The following is a 13,053-nucleotide window of genomic DNA, read 5'->3' on the forward strand; positions in this document are numbered from 1 at the left end:
TCAAAATCTACATAATCCTGAGATATAATTATTAAACGCATACTGCATACTTTTAAAATAGTCACATAAACAGGCAGGTACGCTACATGTTAGGAAGAAAAGTAGTTAGATTTTGTAGGTCGTGTTTTAAATTTTCAAAGTGGTTGTTTCTGAAAATGGACAAAGTCACTGATTTATGTGATGTGTTTATAAGAAACACATGGAGGCAAGCAGCAAGACAAATAAATGAAGAAAGCATGGAAAATTAATGAAAGCATAAAATTAAGTTCTGTTACATTTTGTGTAGTTACATGGGCTGTAAAATGTTTTGCATATCTTCTTGTGTGGGATTTTAGTTGTGGGAGTTGCATCATGTTCACAGCCACCCTTCCAGATGCTTTCACTTGACCTTTTTACTTTTTAAAAATAAAAGTTTGAAGCAAAAGATATAACTCTTTGGCCAAAAAGTTTTGCTAGTAGCAAGTGCCAGAGGATTGTTTTCATGGAGTTGTGTTATGTTTACAGTACAGCATGTATCTGTTTTGTTAGGCAGAGCAGACATGGAGACAACTGGGTTTTTAAGCTCTTAGCATTAATTACTGAATATGGACATAGTAACCTTAGTGGAAAGAATACCTCTATAAAATATTTTATATGTGTATTTCCTTTCTTCCTTGCATAAACTTGTATAGATGCTTAAAAAGTTCTACCCAAAATTACTTTCCAAATAGCACAAAAAATATTTGAATAAATTGATAATGTAAACTTGGCTGTAAAAGCCTTGTAGTTGTAACACAATTACTTAGGCATCAAGTTGATCAGATGTAGGGATTTACCAGTATTATCTTGGTTTAGAAAGTTAGTCCTGTCTAAACTTACTGAAACTGTAGATTGGTTCAAATTTAAATAGAACATGGCAGACATCTCGTCACGATGCCCTCTTATTGCTCTTTGCCATGTACCTCTTACTCACTCTTTCCCTGCCTTTCCCTAACTCTCTGTCACCCCTGACTAAGATGATGTTAAATTCTAGCTCAGTTGTGCCAATGCTGGGCCTGAAGCACATACTGTCCCCCTAAACAAGTCTCTTTCACTGATTCTCATTATGGTACTGTGATATAGATGACGGGGTGCAGTCTAGAATATTCCATAATTCATAGCACGGTGGAGCACTAAGACTCAGTAGGAAGCAGCTGGCAGGGGAGGAGGCACATGGGCCCACTAGGAATGGATGGGCTTGAATTTTTCACCATGAAGGTATATTGTGCAGAGGGAAGTGGCAAAAAGCAGACACAATATAGGGGAGGGAAGGTTGTCCACTGAGTGACATGTTCCTCCTCCCTCGCAGCCAAACTCTTTCATTCCTCACTCTTTGGCCCCAGTGACTTTTAAACTGAAATCTGAGTGCATTGTCCTGCCCCCCAGTTAGTGCGTGTGTAAAAAAACAAACAAACAAACAAAAAATCTCAACATCCTAATCTTTAGATTCCAAAGGACTGAAATAGATGAGAGCAGAGTTTTTCTTCCTGCTTTAGTCAAGATTGTTAGTATTTACCATGATAAAGTTTTTGACCATTAGAAACAAACAAACTAAAATAAAACTAAGCTGAAACTTGATCTGCAGCAAATTCCTCTCCTCTGCGTCTTCTCCCTCCTGAACTTTTCCAACAAAGGTCCTCACTGTGTTTTTTGTGAATGACTGAGGAGCCTCTACTTTTGCTCATTTTACAGTATCTTCCCTTGAAATCCTGTCTCAGGGTCTCATCTCTGTAGTTCAGGAGCCTTGGATAGGAGTTCCTTGTGGAGTGCTTACCCACTTTTGTCCAGAGGGTTACTCTCATATTCTTGCTGCCTTTATTCCCCCATTTCCCTGTTGCACGTAAGGTTGTGAGCCTGTAGACTCTTTTTATAAGTTATACTAGCATAAGGGGGGGGGGGGGGACTTTTATAAACACTACAAATCATAAACTCAGCAAAGACACTGGATATTATGGCTCATTATAACAATCTGCAACCCATTAACCCACCTTTAATCTATGACTGCAGAGGTGTTAACAGCCCACTTCACTTTGAGTGGTCTCTTGCAACATGTGTTAACTCTGTATACTTAACAGTGTGTTCCATCTTGTATTTAGCTGTGACACTCTGAATACTTTTCCTGGACTTGAAGAAGAGCACTGTGTAAGCTTGAAGGCTTGTCTCTTTCGCCAACAGAAGTTGGTCCAATAAAAGATATTACCTCATCCACCTTGTCTCACAAACAAAATACTTAATTTAGTTTATTGCTGAGAGCTACCTTAATGATAAATTAGGAAATACAAAGTTAAGGATTAAAAGGATGCAAAGATGAGCACTCTGAAGTTAGGAAATGCCAGAATGAACATTGCCCATGCAACCTTAATTTCCCACCTTGTGTGTATGCATTCTGATATAGTTTTTAATTACACACAGAAGTGACTGTCTCTGAAAAGTTTGGTGTAAGTGGTTTGTCCAGCATCACGTAAGAACTCGATAGCATAAGCAGGGATAGAATCCAAGTCTCCAGAGCAGCATTTAAATGCCCTAATCATGAGGCTGTCCTTTCTCTTTCTGCAGTCTCCTGCCTCATTCACTACAAATCTTCCAGCTTCTGCAGCAAAAGAGGCAGGGGTCCTACAAACAACATACTCCTTCACTCCAGAGCTCCGATTGATCCTCAGAGTAGATCCATCCAGTATGCTGAATGAACCAGGGGTCTTGTGTGTATTTAAAAAAAAAAATAATAATCTTTAAATACACTATCATAATGCAAGGGGGCTGAATTAAAGTTGGATGGGCAACATTCATTCTGGCATTTCTTAACAAGTGTTTCTTGTAACCTTTTAATTATTTCCTGATTTTTATGGCTTAGTTTATTAATAAAAGCAAACTTAATTAATGTTAAAATTTATTTGTGAATGTTCTTAGTTTTTAAATTGAAAATATTTTATAGATGTACTGTTTAAGGCACTTGCAAATTTTGTCTTCAATGTATGTTTTATCGTCATTGTCTTTGTGATGGTCCTTATTTTACCACTGTCATGTTGACCAATGTTTTGAAAGTAAACTATATTCATAAACAAAATGTTTTTTACTGCAACTTCAGTTTTACTTCAACTTCTAAATAATATTTCTTTTAAATTATGTAACAAGACTGAAAGGGATTCATTTTTATAATTTCCCCCAGTTTGTAAGAAGCATATAAACAATATATATGAAAAGGAGGTGTAATTTTATATCTTATTTTCATGTAACCCTTTTTGAGGAAAGTAGCAAACAATTACCCTTTTAAAAGAAATCACGTAACTTACTACAGTACAAACTAAAGGAATACAGTGTGAGGTTCTGAAAACACAATATGCTTTCATGACAGTCCTCTGTGACCTTTCTTTGTAAGAATGTTAGTGTAGTCTGATGTAAATCAGTTATCACAGTTAGCTGTTGCCATGACAACCCTGGCCCTAGTGATACTTCCCAGAATGCCAGTGAACTGGAGTGTGTGTGTGACTGATAATCTGTGATGTCTCAGTATTGCTGCTCAGGAAGTGGCAGAGGACAGTAATTGTGCATTGTGTGTGTGGGGGGGGGGGGGGAGGCGGGGGCGGGAGGGAGGCAAAATCAGGGTTTTCTGGTGTTCCAGTTTCCCCAAATTTCCTGAAAACAACATTCAGACCAAATATACACTGGAGATGATGCCATACATAATTATAAGTGGCTGAAATCTGGAAATTCCCCCTGGCATGTTTACAAAAAAGGGTTCTGTAAAAAGGTGAAACAGAGGTACAGAATCTGTAAAATAAAAAGTTCTGACACAACTTTAACTATTGTCTTGCTACTGGGAGACTAAAATATATATTCACCTGTTTAAAATTTGCAATTTTGACTGATGCAAGTTTATAATCAATTAAATTGCACAAGACATCCATGCTAATTTGTCTTGGCACTTTGGATTTAAAGACCACTAATTTCTGCTCCAAACTAACAGTAAAATATCAAAAACATGAAATCTCTCATCAAAACCCACTTTTGCTGAGAAGCCAGGAAGAAATCAACCAATTAATAATAGCTCAGTTAAAAAGCAGTTTTGGGAGTTGGAGGAAAAAACCTTTCATATTATTTTGAACCATGAGGTTGTGCACACAGTGACCCTGTGTAGATGCATGGTTTTACTACTATTAATCTTGTCTTGCCTCTCCTGTTGCGCACAATAATTTGCTGTATGCACTAGATGCATTTTAGTGTTTGTATTGCAGTACTGTGTAGAGGCCCAGTTGGGGTACATGACCTCAGTTCAATAGGAACTGTATGCTCGTATACTGAAAAGCCGGTCCATAACTCAAAGAACTTATCTATTAAGGCCCCAAATGCTGTAAAGACGCCTTTGCATGTTTAACTTAATGCACTGTGAGTAGTCCCATTGAAATTAATAGGCATACTCAGTGTGTAAAGTTAAGCACGTGCCTGAGTCTTTGTAGCATAGGGGCACAAAGTACTAGTTTCAAATCAGATACTCTTTGTAGCAGGGACTGGATCCTTCTGTGTGTTTGTACAGTGCTTTCCAGAATGGCCCCCCAATCCTGAGTAGGGCCTTTGGGGTGCAACCAAAACACAAATTTTAAAAATGATGAGTTGTACACCCAACAAACTTAAAATAATCAAAACCAAGTTTGCTTTATTTATGAAGTTTGTAAGGAGCACATTTCAACTGTTTTATTGTATTAATGAGAAAAAGCTTGGTGAGCCCATGCTGCAATGTTTTTCAATTAACCGTATAAAAATGTTGAGAATAGAAATGAAATATTCCTTTAGTACATATATAATGTTGATAGGTGACGTGCAGCAAATGGACTGTAGGCCCATATAATATATGCAGTTCAACCACTTAAATAAACATACAAATAATCTAAGTCAAATGAGTCAATTGTCTTTAGTCTCTTAGGTTAATGCCCTGCAAACTAAGGCCCAGGTTATTCCCTCTGATTAAAAACCACTGAGAGGTTTCTGAAATCTTTACAAAGATCCCCTCAGAGTTCCTCCCAAATTATTTCATTGTATGGCTCTTCCCCTCCCCTACCAATGCTTGTCACAAAACAGACCAAAAGAGCACATCCAGAAATGTGGCATATTCCAGGGCATCTTGCAGGAGGGCAGGGGTCATTTGTAGGGAGGCGCTGTGTATTTTCACTGGCTCTGGACCCCAGTATCCTTCCCCGATCCTTGGTAAAGAGGGAGGAAGAAACTACTTATGTATTTTTATTCTCCTTCATTCATATCCTGGTGACCTGCACAGCTCAGGATAGGATAGGACTTGGCCTTAAACTGTGGTCATTGTCAAGAAAGTGACTTTTTAAAAAATGGTAGCATGTTAGTCAACAGAGCTGCTGCCTCTGTTTATCTGGAGTTGTATCTATTTACTTTCATAACAGAAATAAAGTTTTACTGTTAACTTTTTAGAGCCAGCACAGCTATGAGAAAGTTAAGTTAATTCTGTTTTGGCTCATATATTAACATAATTGTTAATTAAGCAGATTCTGCCATAAGTCACGCTTGTGCTGCATCTCTGAAGACTATAAGATTGGGTAGATGCATAGGCATGCGCTGCACATTTCATTAGCATGTGCACCCAGGGAGTTTTATGTATTTATTTTTTTAAAAGGCAAACATCATAAAGGTTGGGGTGTGGGAGGGGGTGCAGTGTGCAGGGAGGGGCTCAGGGTAAGGGATTGGAGCAGAGGAGGGGTGCAGGGTTTATGAGGGGGCTCAGGACAGGGAGTTGGGGTGCAGGAGGGGTATGGGGTGCGGCACGGGGCTCAGGGCAGGGAGTTGGTGGGCAGGGTGCAGGAGGGGGCTCAGGGCAGGGAGTTGGGGTGCAGGGTGCAGGCAGGGGGCTGGGGTTCAGGAGTGTGGGGTGCGGCAGGGGGCTCGGCAGGGAGTTGAGGGGTGGGGTGCAGGAGGGGGCTCAGGGCAGGGGGTTGGGGTGCAAGGTGCAGGCAGGGGGCTCAGGGCAGGGAGTTGGGGTGCAGGAGGGGTGCAGCAGGGGGCTCAGGACAGGGAGTTGGGGTGCAGGAGGGGTGCAAGGTGCAGGCAGGGGGCTCGGGGCAGGCTGCAGGAGGGGTTCTGGCTCTGGCCCAGCGCCGCTTTCCTGCAGCGCCGTGCTCCCTGCCTGCCGTGGCCCCACACCACGCCGCTCACCACGTCCCTGCCCTGCCCTTGCCACGCCTCCAGGTACCTCCCCCGAAGCTCCCATTGGCAGCGGTTCCCCGTTCCCGGCCAATGGTAACTGTGGGGGGCGGTGCCTGGAGCAACTCACGGGGCACCAGGGATGTGATGCCGGCCACTTCTGAGAGCGGCGCGAGGCCTGTGGCACCACTGGGGGCAAATCCCGCAGGCATTAGGGTGTGCCTGGGCTCACCCGGTACACCCCGTACACACGCCTGTGGTAGATGCAACTGAAGGCACATGAGAATTTGGACTGCAAAATCTTAATTACTAACAGGAACGTATGACAAGAAAAGACCAGAACTTGACTTTTAGGTACCACACTGATTTGAGCTTGTAAAATAGAAGTCATAAAAGTCTGGATCTTGAAGTTAAGATACAATTAAATTTGGGAACCCTATGTCACTATGCTTCAGTGGGTCACCGCTGAGAATACCAAATTCAGGACAGACCTCTGAGAAATCGATCAGACTCACCACAAACTGGTAGTTACTCTATTATTAGATTATACCAAGCCAGTAACAAAAATGAACTTCTGTCTCACCACACTGGTTAACAAGAAGCCAAAAATGCAGTCTCCTTAGGCATTCTAGCTCTTGGCTTAGCACCCAGACACTAGACTTTGAGTGGTTACTGAAAACCTATTTTGTCAGATACAGGGTCCTTCTAATCCCAAGAAACCAATTCCATCAAATATAGGGTTCTTCCAATCCCACTTAGCCAGGTCAATATAACACTTAGATCTTCTTTTCTATATGGATTCCAGATGTGGGTGCATATGCACGCCATGTGCCAGAGCTGGAACTGCTCGTAGTAGTGTCTGTTGACAGCCATGTGCGACATGTGTCAGCCGTGTGATGCGTCCTAGGCTTTAAGAGTCTGTGGGGGTCGATGCCGCTCCAGTTCCCTCTTACTCTCCTGCACGGCTAGAATCAGAAGCGCTGTTCCTCGGTGCTCTTAGCTTGCTAAGAGAGCCCTTGTCCATTCTTTCTGTAAATAGTATTTCTAGTTGTATATAGTTGGCTGGCAGCTTTTAGTCATTTAGATCTCCCCTTTTGGACTTTTTTCCTCTTGCGGGGCATTCCCCCATCCTGGGGACTATGTCCCAGCAAACTGGCTTCAAAAGATGTTACGTGTCCGCGCTCCTTCTCTGAGAGTGACAAGCACCAATGCTGTCTCTATTGTCTTGGTGAAGCCCACTTGGCGCTAGCTGCTCCATCTGCTGCTCATTCCTACCTTAAAGTCGGGAAGCTAGGGAACTTCTCCTCGTCAATTGCCTGGTGGAGGAGGCGCACTCGGATCTGGCACTGACATATCTGCCGGAGTGACGCCTGTCACTTGTTCCCTCTGATACTTATGGCCAAGCTCATGCTTCTGTGTGTGGGCTCCCCATAGCGCTCTGGGTCTCCGGCTGCCTTGAGGCTTCCATTTCCTTCAGATGAACCTTTTCTGCTCTGGCAGCATCTTGCTCTGCTCCAACTCTCACCACTGGTATCACTCGTGGCTGAACCTCTCCTGCTCCAGGACCGCCCTGTTCTGCTTCGTCTTGCACTGGTGGCACAGACGGCCTGGGTTCTGTCGGACCCGTCCTCCAATTCTGAGTGGTCTTCTGAGCCGGAACCCACATTCTCCCCTGCAAGCTCTTATAGCCCGGACCCCCAGCACCAGCCCTTCCTGCCAGCGTGTGGCCCTTCCCCTGAGGCATGGTTCCATTACCCCCATGGGGGGTCGCCGATGCCTGGTGACCCATATGCCTGGCCACACTAGTGTGCTTGGTATCCTTACCTAGACAACAGGGTACCGCCGCTGCCAGATCATCGTCTATCCCCTACTCGCACTGCTGCTCCTCTACAACAAACCCTAGGATGTTGCCGCACCACAAGTCCCTACCAGAGCCTCCTTGTCCCTGGACTAGACTTACCCTCAATGCCTGCAAAGGCTGTCTCTCTACCGCCCACACACACAGTGACCTCACTACTCTGCCTCTGCCACCTCCATCTTCCCACAACGTCCATCCAAGCAGTCCTTTTGCATCTTTCCCCGAGATCCGCAAACCTCTCTCAGCCCCTTCCATGGCTACTCAGATGGTTTTGGGGGACTGTCTTGCCCTGTTTGCCCACCAATGGAGAAAGATTGCCACTGATAGTTGTGTGCTGGATGTTTTTCACCAGGAGTACGTGATAGGGTTCCTCTCCTTCTCTCTTCGTTGCCCGCCCCATGGGATCCTGGGGATCCTTCCATAGAAGGTGGGGCGGGGGGGAGGGAGTGGCCACCGCCCCATTCAGGATCTCCGGTCATTGAACAAATTCATATGCAAGTTCTGCTTCTGGATGGTCACACTCCCCTTCATTATCCCATCCCTTCCCCCATGGAGCCTGGTTCGCAGCTCTTGTTATGAAGGATGTGTATTTTCATGTAGACATCCACCACGCTCATCGTAAGTTCCTCTGCTTCGCAGTGGGACACTCCTGCTATCAGTTCTGAGTTCTCCCTTTTGGGATCGCCACCCTTCCCCGTGTCTTCATGAAGGTCTTCACGGTCGTTGTGGCCTAAATGCGCCATCTAGGCCATTCCATATTCACTTAGCTGGATGACAGGTATCTCTCAACTGCCTCCTTGCCACTTATCCAGACCCTCTGGGTCCTTCTCACCAGCCTAGGGATCTGCATCAATGAGGACAAGTCGGTTATCGACCCTGCCCATACACTCACCTTCATAGGGGTGCACCTGGACTCGGTCATGGCCCGTGCCTTTCTCCATTTGGATCAATTTTCCTCCCTCACCGTGCTCATTGTGCAACTACACCACCATTCATGTACACGCATCAGGCAGTTCCTCTCCCTTCTTGACCACGTGGCAGTCTTTGCTTCGGTCATACCATGTATCCGCCTTCATATGTGCTGCCTCCAACTGTGGCTCTGGTAAGTCTACAACCTACAGTTGGACCACTGGGGCAAGCCAGTCCTGATCCCTGCCTCTGTCCTGGCTTCCTCACCTGGTGGTGCCAAGTATCAGAGGGGTAGCCGTGTTAGTCTGTATCCACAAAAACAACGAGAAGTCCAGTGGCACCTTAAAGGCTAACAGATTGATTTGGGCATGAGCTTTCATGGGTAAAAAAGCCGCCTCTTCAGATGCATGGAGTGAAAATTACACATACAGGCATAAATATACTGGCACGTGAAGAGAAGGGAGTTACCTTACAAGTGGAGAACCAGTGTTGACAAGGCCAATTCAGTCAGGGTGGATGAGGTCTCAATACCAAGAGAGGGAAAATTGCTTTTGTAGTGAGCCAGCCACTCCCAGTCCCTAGTCAAGCCCCGACCAGGGGTATTCTACCTGCTACCCAAGATCCATAATCCTGGAAATCCTGGATGCCCCATCGTCTCAGGCATTGGCACTCTTACAACAGGATTATCTGGCTATTTGAACTCTCTCCTCAGACCCTATGCTACCAGCACTCCTAGCTATCTTTGAGACACTACCGACTTCCTGAGGAAACTACAATGCATTGGTGATCTTCCTGAAAACACCATCCTGGCCACGATAGATGTAGAAGCTCTTTACACCAATATTCCACAGAGGATGGACTACAAGCTGTCAGGAACAGTATCCCTGATGAGGCCACAGCACACCTGGTGGCTGAGCTTTGTGACTTTGTTCTCACCCACAACCATTTAAGATTTGGGGACAACTTACACCTTCAAGTCAGCGGCACTGCTACGGGTACCCGCATGGCCACACAGTATGCCAACATTTTTATGGCTGACTTAGAACAACGCTTCCTTAGCTCTCATCTCCTAACGCCCCTACTCTACTTGCGCTACACTGATGACATCTTCATCATCTGGACCCATGGAAAAGAAGCCCTTGAGGAATTCCACCATGATTTCAATAATTTCCTTTCCACCATCGACCTCAGCCTAGATCAGCCCACACAAGCGGTCCATTTCCTGGACACTACTGTGCTAATAAGCGATGGTCACATAAATACCACCCTATACCGGAAACCTACTGACCGCTATACTTACCTACATGCCTCCAGCTTCCATCCAGGACACCACACAATCCATTGTCTACAGCCAAGCTCTAAGATACAACCGCATTTGCTCCAATCCCTCAGACAGAGACAAGCACCTACAAGATCTCTATCAAGCATTCTTAAAATTACAGTACCCACCTGCTGAAGTGAAAAAACAGATTGACAGAGCCAGACGAGTACCCAGAAGTCACCTCCTACAAGACAGGCCCAACAAAGAAAATAACAGAACACCACTAGCTGTCACCTTCAGCCCCCAACTAAAACCTCTCCAGCGCATCAAAGATCTACAACCTATCCTGGAAAACTATCCCTCATTCTCTCAGACCTTGGGAGGCAGGCCAGTCCTCGCTTACAGACAGCCCCCAAACCTGAAGCAAATACTCACCAGCAACTATACACCACACCACAGAAACACTAACCCAGGAACCAATCCCTGTAACAAACCCCGTTGCCTACTTTGTCCCCACATCTGCTCTAGCAACACCATCATAGGACCCAACCACATGAGCCACACCATCAGGGGCTTATTCACCTGCACATCTACTAATGTGATACATGCCATCATGTGCCAACAATGCCTCTCTGCCATGTACATTGTCCAAACCGGACAGTCTCTATGCTAAAGAATAAATGGACACAAATCAGACCTCAGGAACGGTAACATACAAAAGCCAGTAGGAGAACACTTCAATCTACCTGGACATTAAATAATAGATTTAAAAGTAGCCATCCTTCAACAAAAAATCATCAAAACAGACTGCAAAGAGAAACTGCAGAGCTACAATTCATTTGCAAACTTAACACTATTAATTTGGGCTTGAATAGGAACTGAGAGTGGCTGGCTCACTGCAAAGGCAATTTTCCCTCTCTTGGTATTGACACCTCCTCATCAGTTATTGGGAGTGGACCACATCCACCCTGACTGAATTGGCCTTGTCAGCACTGGTTCTCCACTTGTAAGGTAACTCCCTTCTCTTCATGTGCCAGTATATTTATGCCTGTATGTGTAAATTTCACTCCATGCATCTGAAGAAGAGGCTTTTTTTACCCACGAAAGCTTATGCCCAAATAAATCTGTTTAGTCTTTAAGGTGCCACCGGACTCCTCGTTGTTCACCTGGTGGTTCAACCCATCCAAGGTCCTGGCCGGCATCCCATTCATTCCCCACACCACTCTGACAATGGGTGTCGAACTCATGGGGTGGGGTGCCCGTTTGGAGGGTCACACAACTCTGTGGGCCTCTGGTTGCCCAGGGAAGCACAGATGCTCCCAGTTCAGAATCCTGGAACTACGGGCCACACACCTTGCTTGCAGGGCTTTCCTGCCCCTCGTCAGATCCCACCATATTTAACTGCTGTTCAACAACATGATGGCGGTTGTATACATCAACAAGCAGAGCGGGGCCTGGTCCCCCTTCATCTGCATGGAGGCCATCCTTCTCTGGAACTGGTGCCTCAGGCACGGGGTAACCTCCAAGCTGTGCACTTCCCAGGCACCAGCAACTCTCTGGCAGACATGCTCAGCAGGTCCTTCCATGTGAATCATGAATGGGAGCTCCATGACCCCACGCTCCACTTGGTCTTTCACCAGTGGGGCGCACTGTGCATAGACCTTTTCAGAACAGCTTAGAAACACAAGCTTCCCCTCTTCTGCTCCAGAGGAGTCCTTGGACCAGGCTCCCAGGGTGATGACCACTGAACACTGCTACGCCTTCCCACCCATTCCCCTGCTCCTGCAAGTCCTACGCAAGCAGTGGTGGAATCACATGACAGTAATTCTCATAGCTCCCTCCTGACCTCATCAGCATTGGTTCACCAATCTTCTCCATCTCTTTGTTTGCCCCGATTCGCCTTCCCTGCTTCCTGAATCTCTTCACACTAGTGCACGGCCACCTGCAGCACCCCAACCCTGGCCCACTCCACTCCACGTCCTGCTATTTGGATGGGGCTTGCATGTAGACAGGGCATGCTTCCCCCCCATGCACAACATCCTCATTCACAGCAGATGGCAGTCGGCTAGAGACTGCTACCAAGCTAAATGGCGACACTTCAGCACCTGGACGCATTGCCACCTCTACCCTCTGGACTCCGTCTCCATTCCCATCCTCCTGGACTACCTCCTTCACCTTCGACAGTCGAGCCTCACCCACTCCTCCATCCACATCCACCTGGCAGAACTCAGTGCCTTCCTTCCCCCTGTGGATGGGTTTTCTGTCTTCGCTCATCTGACTATTGCCCGCTTCCTTTGCGGCCTTCTCAACCCTCTCCCATACAAATGGAAGCCTACCCTCTTTTGGGGCCTAAATCTCATCCTCTCCACCCTCACTAAGCCACCATTTGAAGCCCTCGCAACCTGCTCTCTCACCCATCTCTCCATGAAGGTAATCTTTTTGGTGGCGATCACGTCAGCACCCCAAACTGGTGGTATATTCTATTATTAGATTTCACCAAGCCAGTAACAAATATGAATCCTAAATCACTATACCAGTTTTACCATGGAATCACAGATACTCCACTTAGACTCTCCCGCCTATTTTGCCACCCAGACAAACTGAACTTTGTGATAAAAGGTTATATAACCCCCAAATCACACCACATCAGGTTTCTCCCAATCCCCAATTTCCATACCTGGTCAATTGGCTCCTGAAAGGTGGCTAATTTCTCAAGGTACAGATAGCAACTACCAAGGACCCATCCTTGTTTGACTCCTTAGGCTTCTGGCTCAACGCAGAAAAATCTGTACCCACACCCACTTAACAGCTAGACGTCATCGGGACCACTCTGGACTCCTCCATTGCT

General features: G+C 45.8%; 1 protein-coding gene across 20 annotated transcripts in view; it reads left to right on the plus strand.

Moving 5' to 3' along the window:
• The window catches only part of DOCK9 (dedicator of cytokinesis 9), a 319,065-nt gene that overhangs the window by 126,805 nt on the left and 179,207 nt on the right, over positions 1-13,053 (plus strand). The gene's annotated exons all lie outside the window — the stretch shown is intronic.

Source organism: Chrysemys picta, chromosome 1 (genome assembly GCF_011386835.1).
Source record: "Chrysemys picta bellii isolate R12L10 chromosome 1, ASM1138683v2, whole genome shotgun sequence".
Classification (NCBI taxonomy): Eukaryota; Metazoa; Chordata; order Testudines; family Emydidae; genus Chrysemys; species Chrysemys picta.